This window comes from Anolis sagrei, chromosome 4, assembly GCF_037176765.1.
Source record: "Anolis sagrei isolate rAnoSag1 chromosome 4, rAnoSag1.mat, whole genome shotgun sequence".
Classification (NCBI taxonomy): Eukaryota; Metazoa; Chordata; class Lepidosauria; order Squamata; family Dactyloidae; genus Anolis; species Anolis sagrei.
The window spans coordinates 73,362,349-73,381,864 of NC_090024.1; the positions used below are offsets into that span (position 1 = coordinate 73,362,349).

The 19,516-nt window shown below is 37.7% G+C and overlaps 1 protein-coding gene across 4 annotated transcripts in view; it reads left to right on the forward strand.

The window, feature by feature from the left end:
• TSHZ1 (teashirt zinc finger homeobox 1) overlaps positions 1–19,516 on the forward strand; it is an 84,951-nt gene that overhangs the window by 34,096 nt on the left and 31,339 nt on the right. The window contains exon 1 of one of the 4 annotated variants that reach the window (XM_067467479.1): positions 716–732. The exons of the other annotated variants lie outside the window; for them this stretch is intronic. The gene's annotated coding sequence lies outside the window, so the exon portion shown is untranslated. Of the gene's footprint in view, positions 1–715; positions 733–19,516 lie in introns of those variants that run through there. 4 annotated transcript variants of the gene reach the window in all.

Sequence of the window (19,516 nt, forward strand, 5' to 3'; positions counted from 1 at the left end):
ATATGAGCTGTAATTTGACCAGTTCCTGAACTGGGACTGGCACAATGATACTTTTGATGATTTAAGGGGCAGACATGCAGTCTGTGGTGGAAAGGATTACCCTTGCCTACTCTACAGTTCATCCCCACTCTTTGTCAGGGGAAGAGGGCCAAGAGGCAGCAGTGGGCTGTTTTGAAGGAACGTATACAAATCCAAAATAAATGTGAATTGGCTGAAGGCTCCTTTTTCAAATCCACTCCTCCCTTTTGCTGCCTATTTCACTTCGGAGGCTACTGTGCTATAATGTCTAAATTGCTCTGCTAAGAGTTCCAATCACAGAAGGAGATTTCTGCAAGTACTAGATGTTTCCTATTGGCAAAATCCTAACCCCTAACCCAAATCCTAACCCCAGTTGGCATTTCTTTCATTGATCCAATGAACATCATTCTACAAAGTATCGCACAAGAACTTCAAAGCAGTGCAGAATGCTTTTTGTTGCATGTAGGGTTTTTTTTTCGGGGGGGGGGGGGGGGAGAGCACGGAAAATTGTAGCCAATGCATTGGAAAGAAACTATTTTGAATTTCAAATGTTATTGAAGGAAATCGAAAGCCAGTGTAAAGAACTGGGTAGACCTCTCAATCCTTCTGCACTACAGGAGAAGCTAATGTTGGTGTGGCAGCCTCAGGAATGGGCTAAGTGATATGGGGAAAGCCTGAAGCAACCTTGGCACAACTGCAGATCAAAGAGAAAAGGTACAGAACTCTGGGTTTGTTCATCTAGAAGAGGGTTGAGTGAAGAGGGAAGATGAGAGCTGAGGAAGTAGTGATGTGAAGTGGAGTGGCCCCAGCTGAATGCAGGGAAGCAGCAGGGAAATCCTCAATTCTGCATTTAGCATGACAACACTCCAGAGAAGGTGATGCCACAGCACCTGAGACCCCTAAGGATTGTACGATGCTAAGTGAAAGCATTTCTGCTTTATATTCTGCTAGTTACTCCCTGATGCTAGAAAAAGAGAAGATCTTAATGCAAATTCCTTGCTGGCTGTTGAAATAGGAAATACTTAAGAGACTGCAGATTTCCTTTTTACAAGTTTTCTTTCAGAATCTTGCTCACCAGCAAAAAAACTTGTGCAATTCTGAGACTTTACTATCCTGTGAACAGAAGTATCACTTTCTTATGAGGGGCAAATACTGAGTTTGTCAGAGCTTATCATTATACAAATTGAAAGCAAGCTTAAATGAAAAAAATAGTGTCAGAGTATTTGAGGCTAAAAGGCATGTGTGTGGTGATTCTGTGTTAAATTCTTGCATTCCTGGAGCCCCTGAGTGCAGGTAGTATATACACAATGTACACAACATTGCAGATGCCAAAAGAAGCTGTAGATATCTTCTTAGCTTAAAATGTTATTTAATAATGTTTCCATTACAAATTTGGAATGAGGACTCCTTTTCCTTAGTGGGTCTTTTGTTCTAGCCAACATAAATTGTTTTCCCCCTTCCAGTATAAATGTAATAAAAAGGTTTTATTTTAGCATCACCATTGAGCACTATGCAGTGCATTCCTGAGTTTAAACAGGTATCATTTCCATTGAGCGTAGCACAGTTTACAGCCTAGTATGTGATTCTGAGCTTTCCACCACACAAGAAGCGTACCGTATACAGATACATTTCTTTTTCTTTCTTCCACAGCAATGTGATACAGGGGACTGATGATATAAAGCAAAAAACCCCTGCCCTTTTCCAGTCCTTAAAGAAAACTGTAAAGCAATTCCATATTGTTAGAGAATATTATGTAAGACAATGGTAAATAAAGGTCTTATTTTAGTTCAAGTTCTGGTTAATGTCATGCATTTTACAACAGTCATCCAAAGTGCTGGTTAAATGCATAGCTTGTAAGCTTTTACTTTGTAAAGTAATATTCTTCTGGTCTTCATGTGTTCATCTTCAAAGTATTCATATTATGCATTTCAAATGAGGAATGGTTTAATCAGCCTTTTTTTGTTTTTCATTTGACCACATCTTGATGCCTTTGCTGGCCCTGTTGAATTCCTGTTCCTGTGCTTTGATTGAGATGAGAATGAGCAATCATATCCTAGTAGTCATACCTTAGTTACATACAAATATATATTTATATCTATATCAAGAGTATATATACATATAAACAGATTTGACATCTTACGTGTGGAATTTTGTTTGCCATAAATGGCCATGAGACTCATAGTACTTAATCCAGGCTCAAACATAATAGAATGGGAGATACTGTTGAACATGCTGTTGTTCCTAACACAGAGAAATGGTGGCTGAAGCTGTTTCCAAGTGTCAGAGGATGCTAAGGAGAAGACTGTGCAAGTGATAACACAGATGGGCCTTGCTATATGGGCAAATGTCCCAGTATGAAAAGTGCCAGTGTTAGGCTTGATTAAACTTATAGCCGTAGTTCCATATTTTGTTCAGCAACCGCCCAATGCCCACCATTATCTTTATTTGTTCATGGCATTTGTATGCTTTCCCATAACATACTTTTTGTGTTTAATAAACAAATATAAATACAAAATATAACATAAAATCTTAAAAGGTGCAGTCTGGAAAATAGAACAACATGACAAATCACAAATCACCCTAAATTATAAACAGATATTAAACCTTGAGAAATTTTGGTAATATGAGTTATTTTAAAAACCTCCATAAAGGAAGCAATGCTGGTGAAGAGTGCACAAAAGATGTTGAAAATGATGCATGGATGATGCCTTAAAGATTGTTGCTTGTCAAACCACAGTGGAGAAGTCATTCCACAATCGAAATAGCCCTACTGAAAATACTTTTATGTTACTGCCTCTGAGGATGCTTGCCATAGATGCAGACGAAACGTCAGGAGAAAATGCCTCTAGACCATGGCCATATAGCCCAAAAAACCCTACAACAACCCACTTTTATGTTAGTTCCCGGTCCCACTGCGTTTTTTACAAGTTTGCTAGGTGTTAGTCACTTGCATAAAAATCACATTAAATTGGCTTTTAAAAATGCTCTTATTTTAGCTAGTATAGTTATTTAAAAACAAATATAGTTTCTAGCAAACATTCTTAGGGTTTATGTTGTTACACAAATTGTGGATGACAGAAATAAGAAAGCAAAGGAAGCCCTTCACTCTTGAAGCTAGTAAAATCTTTAGATTGTTTCTAAATTGTTGTTTCTTTTGGAATCAGGGAAGGACAGTTCTTTTCTGAAAGCATTGAACCGATTTAATTGAAAGAACAATTTGATTTGTTACTTGAGTGTCTTCTACAGTAAAACAGCTTGGAATGCTTAAAACTTCCCTTCCCTTCCCAAACCAAGGATTTAATACTGGCAGGTGAACTTTTGAAGGGTGCTCTCAAACATAAAGAGACAATAACTGTCTTAAAGGTAGAATTTTGTCAATATTTTTTTGCCTTGAGCTGGAAAAACATTTGAAATAATGGTGTGTTAAAAGTTCTCTTCAAAAATGTAACATATAGGCAAAAGGGAATTTATTTCGAGTTTAGGACTGCAATACTTTGGTGGGCCATGTCTCTCTTTGTCATCCTTGTGCTGCAGCAAGACAATTGAGGATGGCTGAAGGCCTGATTCCTGCCTGCATCCTGTAAATGATGCCAAATATGTTTTTGGTTTGATCAGAAACATTGCCAAGTGTAATATACTCTAGTTAATATACTAGAATCTACCTCTCTTTTAAATATCTATTTACATTTGTGTGTGTGTATCAGTTTGCATTTCACATACTTATATGTTATATGCAAATAACATATAGTAAGAAAATCTTAGTCTTGATTTGTGATAGAAATGCTGAGACTGATTATTAGAAGGTAGACATTAGTGAATGCATTACATTAGCAATATTATCATTATAATATCAGTAAGAGAGAGAAAAATAAACATTCTAAGTAGATATATATATATCACTTGCCCAGAAAGATAGACAAATGGCAATAAATAAATATACGAATTCTTTACACAAAGGGGAAAAATCTAGTTGGACTATAATTAGAATTGAGATGAACAACCAAACTGAATTTCATGAACATAAAACATCCCTCCCTCCCCCCCTCCCCTTCTTTTAAAAAAATGGCCCCCTCTTTGGGCACTTGCAGTGATGTGTTGCTTCTGCTTTGCTTTGAGGACTTTGTCAGTATTTCAGTTCCAGTGTTTTGCTGTGTTTTATGTGGCGTTACAATTGGTGCAGCATGCCAGAACATGGGCATTGTTCTAGATGCCTATTTGATGTTTATCTGCATGTTGATCTGGAGTGGAAATGCTGTGTAGTAATGCTCTTTTTTATTTCTTTAGAGTATTAGTGCTCTGCATGTAGCAGCAGCCCCTCCCCCCCAGTATATTTTATGTGGTGATACAATTGGTGCAGCATGCCAGAACATGGGCATTGTTCTAGATGCCTATTTGATGTTTATCTGCATGTTTATCTGGAGTGGAAATGTAGTATTACTCTGCTTTATTTCTTTAGAGTATTAGTGCTCTACTTGTAACGGCAGCCCACCCCCCTCCCAAAGTATATTTGACAGTTCCCTGACCTTGGGCTTGCAATCTAAAAAAAGACAGGACACACAAGGAAAGGGAGGCAGCAATGAGAGGATGGTATGAGGCCTCTTCTTCTTTCAGACTGAGAACACAGCAGTGATGGAAGGATGCCTTTGGAGCGATCCTCCAAGTGGGATGAGTCCAGAATCCAAGGAGAGATTGTATAAAAGGGTACACTTGCCAAAGTCTGAAGAGGCAAGAATGGCTTGGGTCAAACTGCAACCTATTATCTCATTGAAAATAAAACAGGCTCAATTTACATTGGGAATATTTTTATGGGAAGATATTATTCTTTGTCTTCATACATGTTGTGCATATATTATGGGATTTGCTGGCCTTCATTTGAAATAGACCTAGAGTTTTCAAGTTGGGAAAGTTCCTTCCTCCTCCAGCTTTCTTATGATGAAGGCCATGATCTACAACATCATTCCTCCATAGCAGTTGGGAAATAGCCCATGTAAATGACTTATAGCAGGTGAGGCTTTCTGAAGGTGCTTGTGAACTTTAAACAACTTTTTTGAGGAGGGATTTACTCTATATTAAGTTGTGTTAGTCCTTCTCCCTATATTTCATTGCTTATTAAATATGTGATTATAATGTTTCCATTTTAGAATGCCCTGAATAATTCTGACACAGCAATCCAACTATTGTGCATATGAAAGTTCTGATTGAATTGATTCATAGGGAGAGTCTCCCTTCACAGAAATTTTCCTGTTCAGTTTAGTGGATAAGGAAATGTTTTACTTCCATGCATGCAGAGCTGCTCCCTCTGGTGAACCAAACAGAGAAAGCCATGGCATGAAGGAACTCCATATACATAATAATATGCACATGTAGTCTGTAGATTTGACATTTTGTCTGTCTTTATTTAAATACTGCAGAAAAACAGGGGTATCCAGATTCATGGTCATAATTTGGATGTTATCCTCAAAATTTTGATCCTGCTGATTTTTTAGACACTGCCAAAACATTCAGCCTCCAGATTCTGCTATAATCCAATTGCTGTGAGGTTGCCATTAGCCCATCTCCATATAAGAACCCATTCACAGCTGCTAAAGAATGAACTTTGCAAAATTCTCAGACTGCAACTTTATCACTATATTTCAAATTGACTTATCTAGGGTAACCAGTTCAATGGCACTTGGCTGCTGCAGCACTGTAAAAGCTTAGATCATCTTTTAAGTTCAAGTTATGTAGGTCTTGCAGGTAACAGCTGCACATGCTTATAAAGAAATTCCCTTTGAATTTAAACGCAGATTCTCCTCATGGGGCTTATTTCTGCATGCTACGACATCTCACAGTCTTCTCTTCCCCCAAACCCTTAACTATTGCTGCTTTTTTTTTTTTTTAGTGACAAGCTACCTCACTTTGCCTGGTGGTAGCACTTAAAGAAGTTTTCTAGTCCAGACAATACTCTATGCTAGAAGGGTTTTTAGACTTTGTTGAACTAAGAGATACCACTTTGGGAACAAACCGTATATTTTGTCGCACTATAACATAACTATTAAAAGAGAATAATTACTATTACAGTAGTACATGAAGCAGAGATGCAAAAATATTGGCATTACTGTTATATCAGTGGTTCTCAACCTGGGGTCCCCAGATGTTTTGGGCCTACAACTCCCAGAAATCCCAGCCAGTTTATCAGCTGTTAGGATTTCTGGGAGTTGTAGGCCAAAAACATCTGGGGACCCCAGGTTGAGAACCACTGTGTTATATAGTTGTGCAGAGATATGTATGGTCACATACCTTTGCTTTTATACAATTATATAAAAAACTCCTGTAGTCATGAAGCAGAATACGTGACACATTTCCTTTTTCTCAGTTTTAATCTCACATAGCTGGTTAAGAAGCTAAAAGTATATATAGGCAATCCCCAAGTTATGAACAAGATTGGTTCTGTAGCTTTGTTGAATTCGAATTTAAATGTAAGTCAGAACAGGTAAATTTTAAGTGTAACTTCAACCAAAATACTTTGATTAGTTTTGGATAGCATAGAGAAATTATTTATTTATTTATTTACCTTATATACCGCTGTTCTCAGCCCGAAGGCGACTCACAGCGGTTCACAACAAATACGAACAGCAAAAATTCAGTGCTACAGTATAAAAACAGCCAACAACCCAACACATTACACAATTAATAAACAGTCACTACAATACCCATTCACTGTCGTCTCATCATCAAAAACATGTTCCAGATTCGTCATCCATTGTTCCATTCCAGTGTTCATTAACCAATCATTGCACTAATTATTCGAACGCCTGCTCAAACAGCCAGGTCTTCACTTTCCTGCGGAATACCATTAGAGATGGTGCTAGTCTAATATCCGTAGGAAGGGCGTTCCACAGCCGAGGAGCCACCACCGAGAAGGCCCTATCCCTCGTCCCCGCCAGCCGTGCTTGAGAAGCAAGCGGGATCGAGAGCAGGGCCTCCCCGGAAGATCTCAAAGTCCTGGTGGGTTCATAGGCAGAGATGCAGTCGGATAGGAAGCTTGGGCCGGAACCGTTTAGGGCTTTAAAGGCCAACGCCAGCACTTTGAATTGAGCCCGGTAGCAGATAGGTAGCCAGTGGAGTTGGCGCAACAGGGGGGTTGTATGCTCCCTGCGCTCCGCTCCTGTTAAAATCATGGCTGCTGAGCGTTGGACTAGTTGGAGCTTCCGAGCTGTCTTCAAAGGCAACCCCACGTAGAGAGCGTTGCAGTAGTCTAAACGGGATGTAACCAGAGCGTAATAAAGATTAATGCCCCTGTAATGAGAAATAAAGATTAATGCCCCTGTAATGTTTTTAGCTGTCTGTGTCCCTGTTCAGAAGCCTCCCTCCTGGCTTTTAGGGAAAAAAATCAAATCATGGCTTTGGGACCAGGCCTTCGGGCAGTAGAAGTAAATGTATGCAGCATTTCAGGAAGACAATGACTGGAGCGGTGATTTGACGAAGGAGACTGTTTTATTGTTTTAATGATTGTTTTACTGCTTATGGATGTATTGTTTTAATTTGATTTATGTTTAATTGTAGTGTATAATTGTAATTGTTAGTACTGGCATTGAATTTTGCCATTACTTATGTGTAAACCACTTTGAGTCCCCCTCGGGGTGAGAAAAGCGGTATAGAAATACTGTAAATAAATAATAAATAATACATTTTACCTCACTTTTTGCCCCTGTGACAATTGGACTTTGAAAATTTTGGCTTGTCATGGAAACAAGGATTGATGGTAAGGCTTCAGTGGAGACACCTTTCCCCCATGATAGCTCTTACAGAAGTGAATTTCCCTAGGGGTAAATTTCCTCTCACTTCCTGTTATCTCTCCCCATTGGTAACCAGAAGCCGTATACAAATTGGGTGTGTGTAACTCGAGGACTGCCTGTATGTTACTGTACAATAAACTCCATGAAAGCCAAGGCTAGAATCTGTATATGTTGATCTGATGATGGAAGAATACTCTTTTCAGGATTCCCTCTTCCATGCAATCATGCACCCCTTCAGGATGTGCCATAGAACTTATAGTGCCTATAGACTGGTGGTTTGATAAGGTGTTGGGATTTCTGGGAGTTGAAGGTCAAAACACCTGGAGGACCAAAGGTTGGGAATCACTGCTATGGACTATCGAGTTCTTGGGTCTGGCATAGTGGGCCATAGCGGCTACATGAAGAAAGGTATTATTTTCCTCTGGATCATGCAACAGAGTTCCTTTTATTGTAGCCTGTTTCCAGTAACCCTTTACATGAAGACTTCATTTCACTTGCATTTATAAAAACATCCAAGCAAAAAGAATACTGTATATATTTAAAAAAATAAGAACGTAAAAGTTCACATTATATAACATTTCCTAATTCTCAGTTGTCTGAGAAAAAAAAATCAACCAAATGTACTTAACTGTCAAATAAGAGGTATGATTTGTCTTATTAAAAGATGACATAATGCTGAAATCTATTACATATAAACTAAAGAAAAACAAAACTTGTGTAACATTTTACTTTATTATTTCATACTTATTTTCATTGTTGGGCAATAGTTAACTATATATGTCTATATTTTGTAGTCTGTTTTACTTAATCTGAATTTTGATTTTCTTTGTGAAGTGGAAAGCAGTTTGGTTTGTAATATAAATTGCTCTGATGTAATCTCACATCATGATTTTGTCCCTACTTGTATTGAACATGTAATGAGTCTTAAGTTTGTACACATACTTACTGCCGATTTCCAACACCGCTGCCTCCAAATAACTAATTTTGCAATAGTTCTGCAAGTTATGCACTTGTGTTTATTGTAAATTGAGGCCTGAACTCATTTTGGAGTTTTGGTTGCAGAAAAACATAAACCATAGTGTGTGGTTTGAAATGTTACATTTGAGAAGAGTGAATACAGTGTTCCCTCACTACTTTGCGGTTCACTTACCGCAGACTCGCTGTTTCGCGATATATATATGTGTGTATGTGTGTGTGTGTGTGTGTGTATACACACACACACACACTGTAGCGAGGAGGAAAGAAGAGCTGCCCCTTTGCCCTCTTTACCTTGCTTTTCCTCCTCCTCATCGCTGCCTGGGCCTCTTGCCGCTTGGGCCCCGTGCCGCCTCGCCACCTCCTCAATCGCGGCAGCAAGAGACCCTGGTGGTGATGAGAAGGAGGAAGGTTAAAGAGGGCGAGGGGGCAGATCTTTCTCCCTCCTTGCCCTCTTTATCTTCTTTTACCTCCTCTTGGTGCCACAGCGTCCTCTTGCTGCTGCTTGGCATCAAGAGGCCCCAATGGCAACCAGGAGGAGGAAGTTAAAGAGGGCAAGGGGGCGGCTCTTCCACCCTCCTCACCCTCTTTACCTTCGTCTTCCTCCTTATGGTCACCACCTGGGCCTCTTGCTGCTGCTTGGGCCCCACAGCACCTCCGCCACCTCCTCAATCGCAGGGGCCAAGCAGCGGCAATAGGCCCAGGCGGCAATGAGGAGGAGGAAGATGAATGTAAAGAGGGTGAGGAGGGAAGGGGAAGGGGCATCCCTACTTCATGATTTTTCACTTGTCATGGATTGTCCTGGAACGTAACCCCCACGATAAGTGAGGGAAGAGTGTATAATGACATACAGAGCCCACTCATAACTTAGCAGCGGTGGGATGATATCCTAGTGCTCATGCCATCTTATTCACTCTGCCTAAAGATAATGTTTTGGGCTTGGGTTTCTATGGAATGAAAAACATGACCTGCTTCAAACCAAGAAAGGAAGGTGGGGCCTCAAAAAATAGACAGAAGAAAGGAAAGAGATTGTGAGCAGAGTTCATTGAAGATTATCTCAATTTGTGCCATTTGCTAAGTTGATTCTGTATCATCAACTATGATTTATATTAAGCACAATTCATTTTTGAATTTGACATACATACACAGTAGACAAACGATGGCAGGATTTATACATGGTAGAGTAACAGTTCTGCATGGACAATTAAGCTACAGCTCTACTTTCACCGCTTCCAGAATTCAACATGCCAATGTGATGGCTCCTCCCAATGGTCGTTCTATAGTTGGTGGAGAACAGAGAGATCAAGAAGCATCAGGCTATGTTCTTGTAACCAGATGTAGATCAAGAACACTTTCCACCAAGATTTTCTGAGGGCCCCTGGATGTCTTGATAATTGATGTCATTGGTCTCCATCTGGATATGGGAATATTGCCAGATGGAGATCAATGACATCATTTGTTGAGACATCTTGGGGAATTCAACAATTCTAGGGAACATAGCCAGATAAACTCTTCAATCTTTCTTGCTCTCTACCAGCAACAAAGTGGCTGCTGGCAGCAGTGATGACAACAACATGGTGAGCCTTGGGGATCAGAGTTTGGCCCTTGTAGAATGAGGAAGAAAATGCTAACCTCCACAATGACCAAAAAAATGCATATGCAAGTGCAAGATGGCATTATTACATATGTCACTACTAGCATGGTGAACTAAGAATTTGAATGTGGTTTCAAACTTCTCAGCCCACACATCCAAACATCATTCCCCATGCTACAACAGCTGTGGAGGAGTAACACTGGCTGTAGCCTTGGTTCATTATTTTAGACATGGTGTCAAATAACAGTTAATGTTAGCCATAATTTTAAAAACCACTTGGCACTATGATTTCTGATTTGTTGATTGCAAGCCATTCAGATAATGCTATAAATCATATCTTTGTCTGAGTCCATGTTTCCCTAGTAGTATAAGTTAGTTCTGATATGCTTACAACAGCCATTAACATCAAATATATAGTAGTACTGTTTTTTTCATATTTGTTGCAAAATCAAACATTCATTGAAAAAATCCTGGGAAAGGAAATTACAGTATTTCCTTGTGTCTGAATCTGTTCACCGGGTGTAAAAAATGTAACAAAGAAACCAATAGATATATCAGTTTTATTCAGACGAAATGCTAAACCATGGATGAGTATGATAAGGATAGGTACCCTGTAATCTCACGATTGTATCCCACCAATGATGAAGCATCTTGAACAATGGTTTACCATACTTTCTGAACTGAGCCATTTTTTTCTTAGCACATTATAGCTTCTTTGAACTGACTTGCGTCAAATACTTTTTTTTCTGCTCCCCCCATTTCAGATAAATTTAGTTTATTTACACGAAAAAGGGTTTTATGGTTCTCTATTACTGTGCAGTGGTTTTAGCTTATGTTTCCAGTTCTTTTCTCTTTTCTGACAACTTCTTTTTGCTATTATTATGCTGAAGCAGCCTAAAGGTTTGTTTGGGCAGGGAAATAATATACTAATTTGTGTTTTGAATCCAAAGAGCAAACGTTTGAAGCAATCCTCAGGACTGTATCAGGAAGGTGCAGTGAGAATTAAGAAATTGTGCTTAATGCTGTACCAAAATTTTGTGCTACATGAATGAGTTTCCAGAGCAATACCTTACACTCTTAACATCCAGCCCTTCCCCTATGTGGGCAAGAAAATGAGTTCTTTCAGGTTTTATGTCACTTTCTCCAATCTTTGTGTATAATGTACTAACAAGCTATCAGGTTTTAAAGTGTACTGTACTTGTTTACTTAAAACAGTGGTTCCCAACCTTTTTTTGACCGGAGACCACTTTGACCAGGGACTCCTCTCCAACATTAGTACCAAAAGCATTACAAATCAGTTTTTGGTCAACTTTAGATTTGGTTTGGTTATTTGGGGTGCTGATTCAGAAAATTGCATTGGACAGACCACATCAGGTCTAGTTTCTGATACAGAATATATGCCATCCAGTAGTCGCCATCTGCTCACCCACAGAATACCATATTTAATAAGCCCCAGCACTATAAGAGGGCTTCGCAAGACCAGTCCGTTTCATTGCAATGGTGTAGTAACTGTGAGGCTGCGGACCATATTTTAGTTCTTGTGGACCACTGGTGGTCCACAGACCACAGATTGGGAACCACTGGTTTGAAATGTCAGCTGGCTTAGCAGACTTTATAGAAAGGCTGCAGTGTTTGTTTTAAAGAAACTAGAATGGTGTAACGGTTTGAGTTTTAGACTAGGACCCTGAAAACCAAAGTTCAAATCCTTACTCAGCCATGAATCCCATAGGGTGACTTTGGCACTTTCCCAGCCTTGGAGGAGGGCAATGACAATCTTTTCTGAACAAATCTTGCCGGTAAAACCTTGTGATAAGTTTGTCCGAGTGTCACCATGGTTGGAAATAAGTTGAAAGCCCACAACCACAACAAATTTGCTTTAGATCATATTTTCTGCTTTATATATAATAATAGCAATCAAGGTTTTGAGCATGATGGAAAATTAGCGGGTTTGGAAGAGTAAGAGACACACCTTTATCCCATGTAACAATGTTCTAGCCTTAGGTGCAAAACTAATAGTGCTACTAGTGCTTTAGTTGTGCTTCCCAACCCTTTAGCAGTTAAATCCACAAGGAGAGTTAGACACACATATACGCAAGCACCAACTCCAGTGAAAGCTTTTTAAAATTACAGATTTTAACCCTTGGTGAAATTGACAAAGGCCATTTGGAATCCAAAATATGTATTTGATCAAGCCCATAAAACACAGTATCGTATGTAAGTGGTAGCGAACTTCAGTTGAACTTAAGCAAAATTCATTGCTTTTGAAAATAAATCGAATGTTTATTGACTTTTATTTTTATTATCAAAGTATTTCTATATAAAGAAAGGGGATGGGAAACCATTGACATCTTGTCCCTGTGAATTAATTGGTTTCGAGTAATCAAATGGTGCTCTGAAGTACTGGAAGGTATATTTTTCTTCCTCCTTTTTTGCTTTACCCTTTACTTTGAATTAGTGTAGCTAAATATATTATGCCATTCTATTTCCCCTCTGTCTGCAGTTTCAGGACCTCTGTATGGCTTCTTTTGCTTAGAATTTTGCAGATAAATCACTAATCAATGTAGAGAGCTATCATAGTAAGCGTGAAGGCAGAATATTTTTATGATACCATAAACTGGATTTATTATTATTTTCTACATGCAACTTTATACATTTGAAGTTCATCTACATAGTTCTGTGTTATATATGGCTTTTATTTAATTGACACTAATTAACTTTGTAGAAAATATTTCATAGTATTGCTTTGTTTTATATTTGTAAAATAGTTCCACGCCAATATAGGATCTTCTATGCTGGCTTCCATATTTTCTGGGAAAACAAATAAACAATTTAATTCAATATAAACAAATGTGTTGTTTACATATTTATAATATAAAGAACACATTGTTCATCTTTTGTTAATTTCCATGTAATTAAATGTTATTATCTATTTACCAAAGGATGGATGTGATCTGTTTATAGTATCAAGTCTGTATGATAACTATAGCTGTATCACTAATTAAAACACATAACTGTCATAATTTTAAGGTGAAAATTAAAAAGCACTGTCAAATTAATCATCTACTTAGAGTTCATTAATTAGTTAACCTCATGTAAATGGGTTGCCTTTTGGTGATGACTCCAAGAATGAAAAACCTAACTCATAGAGTATCAACATACAGTGAGGTTTGTACTGCAAAATAATTACAATACATTCTACATTATATCATTTAAGAAAGAGAAGATATTAATTGATATTTTTAGCAGTCTTTAAATTTTTAGCATAACGAATTTTAAATCAGTTGCCAATATTTTTACTGCTATATCGATATGTACTTTTGCTTTCTTTCTACCAGTGTAAAATTTGTTATATTACTATTGGTTCATGATTGCACATATAGTCACATAGTAGCAATCTGTAATTCTTTATTTTAAAAATTAATACCTACAGAGCAATCCTGTCTTGGTTTCCTCAGAAGTAAGATACATTATGTTCAAGGGAACTTACTCCCTTTGCAACTTTAATAGGTAGTAGCATTCATATGGCATTTATCTAGTTTCCGGAATGCTTCAGAAAGTAAAACAGAAATTGCTATAGTCCTGCAACTGTGTCAAGTGGCCAGGAAAAGGGGGTGAGCTTACGAGTGACATCTTGTTGGTTTGTCTCAACCATGAGACCCATCAAATTGTGAGCCACTACATAGGTAAATTTAATGGAATCAATGTTTCTATTCAGGATTAAAAGAAAATTCAGCCCTGTGTTTAGGGTGATATTTGAACCTTTCTTCACTCTGCAGTAGATTCAGCTCTTTGCACTGATCAAGTAAACATTGTCTAACAAGTCTAGGCTCATGGCTGCCCATGTGGGCAGCATTTTAGAGAGGATCTTCATTCAGTAGAGTAAGATATTTGTAGGGTCAGCTCTCTACTTCCTTTGGCAGGACAAGAATGTTAGGGCAACAAACAAACCTGAAATGACAGGTTGTGTTGAATCACAGATTGAGAAATGGAAATGTCTGTGCTCTTAGAGTAGCATTATCAACAGGTAGCTACAGTGTTGTTAGTATTTACAAAGTGGGCCTTAAAAGAAGGTTCCACACTGCCTGTATCAGAAAACGGAAGGTAGCTGTTCCCTTTTTTAAAAAGTCTTCTGTGAAGCTTATTAGACTTCTGTTTAGGTAGAATTCACAGTTTTGAAGCTAAAATAAAAGTATATGCGTGAATCATACCTAATCCCTTAGTGGATTACAGCATTTTTAGTCATTTCACTCTGGCCATTTTTTTTTAAAGAATTCATATTTATTGTGAAGTTACCTCAAAAATAGCCGTTGCTTTTATTGATGGAAGAAGAGACACATACATAGATGGATATTATTATTATTATTATTATTATTATTATTATTATTATTATTATTATTATTATTGGAATACCTCGAATACCTCAAGGACTCAGGATAGGTTAAAACCATGTAAATGCAGTTTTATTTGTGAATCAGGAATGGCCCTTTTACAAGCCCAAAATGCATTTTAAAACAGGGGCCTTTAAGTGTATATGCATTAAAAACCACCAGTAATTATGAAACCATTTTGAAAAGTGTATGTGAAATTTAAAATTTAGCAGATGATAGTAAAGAAACCTGATGCCTTTCTTTTCAACTTCTTTCATCCACTCCACTCTGACTATATGTATGGCTATTCAAATACAAGATTATTGCTGACGGTAACTAAAACATTCTTTTGTATAGCTAAATATTTTCTAACCTTTCCCCCCATCAAGTCCAAAAAGAACAACCAACATTGGCTTTATATTTAGCTCAAAAGAAATAGTGCCATTTGGTGCTTTCATATAAATGGCAACAGCCTTCCAACTAGACATCCTTTTAGGTATTTGTTTGGGATTTATTTTTGTTAATCGTAATGCTTGGATATCAACATAGTGAGCTGACATAAAGGAAAGATCAAGGGAGTGTTTTTTCTATGCTGATTCCCACATGTCAGATCTTAAATTGCAGCTTTGGGGGGACAGGGATGTATGGAAGAAAACAAAATAACCCTTTTCTAAATTTCTAATTTTAGTGTTTTGCTTTTTTTTTGCTTTCCAGCAGGAGGAGAATAAACAGAAAGAAAAAGATAGACTACTTTATTATGCCACTGGTATTAGTTTGATAAACTCTGATCTACTAAAGTGTGGTTCAAGCTATTCATTCCTGAAGGCCACGTTTGAAATATGTCCACAGCAAACACACACATTTTAGTTTTGTGTTATTAATGAAATTTGCATGCCATTATCAAGAACACGGTAGATGCCATGTTACAGCTTGCTGAACGCAGTGCAAATACCCTTCATTCTGTCATTTTGAAATAGTTACTTTCAAATGTGATAGATTTCAATCCTGCTATATGAACTTGAGGCACTACCTCATGGGAATTTTAACGCAAGCTCTCTGGAAATGGATACAGATCCCACTCTTTTCAGTACGGATTATCAATGGAGCATTTCCTGCAAACTGTACTTTTAGACATCTATGTTTTGTTTTCTTGTTTTTGATCTTTTATTGTTTTGTAGTTTCATTTTCCAGTGAAAAATTATAATAAAGGCTAGAGGCTCATATTTAAAAGTGGTAATTTTCAAAATTGCAGTAAGGGTGTATTGAAGATCATATAAAAGTCCTTTGGGGACTTCATGTTAACTACATGCTCTTAATTTTATTTGCATTACTATTACCATTATGTAGCTGCTTAAGGCCACTATGCCTTAGACTCATTAAATCCCACTTTTCTTCAAGCTGATGATGTTCAAGGAGCCCACAAGCACAGGAGAAGTAGTGTGTTTGTCCTAAGAATACATCAATAGCTCGTATATCTTTTCAGAGTGTGATAATGTGCACAGAATAGACAAGCTTATGTAAAGTGGCTTTTGGCAACACAGAGAAACACAAGCAGTAATCTCGTTGCCTCAACCTGCATGTGTCTCTTTATAAATGTCTGGATTTACATAGTGTGAAATTGTTTTAGGTGTTACTGGTTTACTTTTTTCTTTCTGGCTGAACGTTGGTGGGAACGAGAGAGACGGCCTTCTCTGTGATCGCTCCCCATCTCTGGAACTCCCTCCCTAAAGAAAAAACAATGGCCTCCACCCTTCTCTCCTTCAAAAAACTCTTGAAAATGCACCTATGCACTTTAGCGAATGGAGAGGAGGAGGACTAGGACACTTTTAATACCATCGGAACGCTGGCTAACTTATTTATATCCCATTATTGCTATGGTAATTTTAAAGAACATCTATGATAGCCATGTTTATACATTTTAAATGTTCCCTTAGGATACTGATATTAATTTTGTTATTAGTATAATTATGTTTTATTTGTTAATTGGTATTCTGTTTTTAATTGTCAATTCTAATCCTTCTGTTACAAGTTCACGGACATTATTTTATATTATTTTGAGGTATTTGTATCTGTTTAGGGCAGTGGTTCTCAAACTTCCTAATGCCGTGACTCCTTAATACAATTCCTCATGTTGTGGTGTCCCCCATTCATAACATTTTATTCATTGCTACTTCATAATTGTAATTTTGCTACTGTTATGAATCCTAATGTAAATATCTGATTACAGGATGTATTTTCATTCACTGCTCCAAATTTGGCACCAATATGTAATACGGCCACGTTTGAATACTGGTTGGGTTGGAGGGGATTGATTTTGTCATTTGGGAATTGTTGTTGCTGTGATTTATAGTTCACCTACCATCAAAGGACATTCTGAACTCCCCCAATGATGGAACTGAATCAAACTTGGCTCACAGAACTCCCACGACGAACAGAAAATACTGGAAGGGTTTGGAGGACATTGACTTTTTGTTTTGAAGTTGTAGTTCACCTACATCCAGAGAGCACCGTGGTCTTAAACAATGATGGATCTGGACCAAACCTGGCACGAATACTCAATATGCCCAAATATGAACACTGGTGAAGTTTGGGGAATATAGACCTTGACAGTTGTAGTTGCTGGGATTTATAGTTCACCTACAATCGAAGAGCATTCTGAACTCCACCAACAATAGAATTGGGCCAAACTTCCCACACAGAATCCCCATGATCAACAGAGAGCGCTGTGTTTTCTGATGGTCTTTGGTGACCTCTCTGACACCCCCTCACAACCCCCTAAAGGGTCCCGACCCCCAGGTTGAGAAACACTGGTTTAGGACATTATGTTTGCCTTTTTTATGTGTAGAGTGCCCTAAGTCCCCTTGGGGAGAGAGGGCGGTCTATAAATAAAGTATTATTATTATTGTAGTTTTGTGAGACACCAACACGCTTTTGGCAGGAAAGGCTAAAGACCTTAAAAATTACAACTACTGGGATGACATAGAAGTTGAAATGCTGTCAAACTGCCTTTATTCTATAGTGTAGATCAGACCTAGGCAAGCTTAGGCCCTCCTGGTGTTTTGACTTTCAACGCACACAATTCCTAACAGGCGGTAGGCTGTTAGGAATTGTGGAAGTTGAAGTCCAAAACACTTGGAGGGCTGAAGTTTGCCCAGGCCTGAAGTAGATGCACTCTCATATGATGAATCCTGATAAAATGAAGTCGGAATCTAGCTTCCAAGAAGCAATGTGTTATCAGCATGCTAGAACAAACCCTACATTCTGAACTTGTGTGTGTGTGTGTGTGTTTGTGTGTGTGTGAAAATTGATCTTACTCCATCAGAATAGACCGGTAAGGCCTGAATGTACATAGTAGTTATGGTTGGGAATGAGAATGAAAGACACTGATTTAACCTCTTACTGTTTGTAATAATTTAGAGGAGGGCACTGCCAAGTGGTTGGGTGGCTGGAACAATGAAATAAAGTCTTCCTGTTTGACTAAAGATACACAGGTAAATGTGTTGCACATCCCCATTCTCAAAAGAATTACCTAAATAATTATCTGTTCTATACAGTTTGTTTTGCCATGTGGACAGAAGTGGATTTTTTATTTTTATTTTATTTTATTTCATTTTTTGCTTTAATGAATCCCTTCCTGTCAAGATACAGCACTTTTCAGACAGTCCTCCAGAGTAGACAGTGGTGACATTACTAGGGGCATTTTACAGTATTTTTAAGCTCTTGTGAGCTCTGCTTTCTTAGAAAAAGAGCGGGTTTAGAAACATTATTTTTAAAATAAAGTCAAATAGCTTTTCCCCACTGAAAAATCTGTAGACTGTAATGACAATTAAGTTTTCATGTAGTCCAGGACATGGTTAGTGTTAAAGCATTATTCCTGTGTTGGGTCTATGTAGTTTTCAGAAGAGGATTTAGCTTGTGGGAATGCTCAATGGAAAAAAAAATCTGACAATTTGGGGAAGTCAGCATTCATAAATCTGCATCACCTACTCCTGCCTTTAATCCCTAATCAGCCTTCTTGCACCTCCTACCAAGATTCATGCCTATGCCCCCCCTCACCAGACTAAGGGGGAGACAGAATCATTTCAAACCATCTGTCAACTGGTAATTCCTGAAATTCTGCTCCATGAAACAAGACTTTCTTAGCCCCTTTCTTTTCCAGCTTGAACAACTTATTTCTAGAACTTTGAGATATGTGATCTGCATCCCGTATTCCTCACCCCAAATTCTTCCAATATAATATTTTATTAATAAAACTGATTGTAGTTTAGACTAAAAACTGGATAAAAATAAATGTTCTGTTTTGTACAATGAAATGTTTAGTTTTTTAAAAAAGAAAATATTGCATGTTTAATATTATTTCAAAGGCTGTTTGGATTTTTTCCATGGATATGTTTTTGTACATACTTAAATTTGGCTTGGCTTCATATATTGGAATTTTCATTTTTATATATTTTAATATACACATGTAGTCGGCTATACTTCCATTTTTTAAAAAAAATCTATAGTGTATTTTAGCTTAATTAGACTGATTGTAACCTTTCCGTTGTGTTCACAGAAAATTTTGTTATAAAATATAAAAATATGAGATTTTTGTTTAAAATCAGTGCTATAGCATATTTTAGTTATTATATTTGGCCAAGAAATAAACTGATTCTTCTTGAAATAGTAAATATCTTCCACCTTCCCATCCTCCCAGTATCACTTTATTCAATGCTTCTATTTCTTAGTTCTTTTACAGAGCTCTGAGTAAAGTAAACCATGTGCTTTTGTACTGTCATATTTGA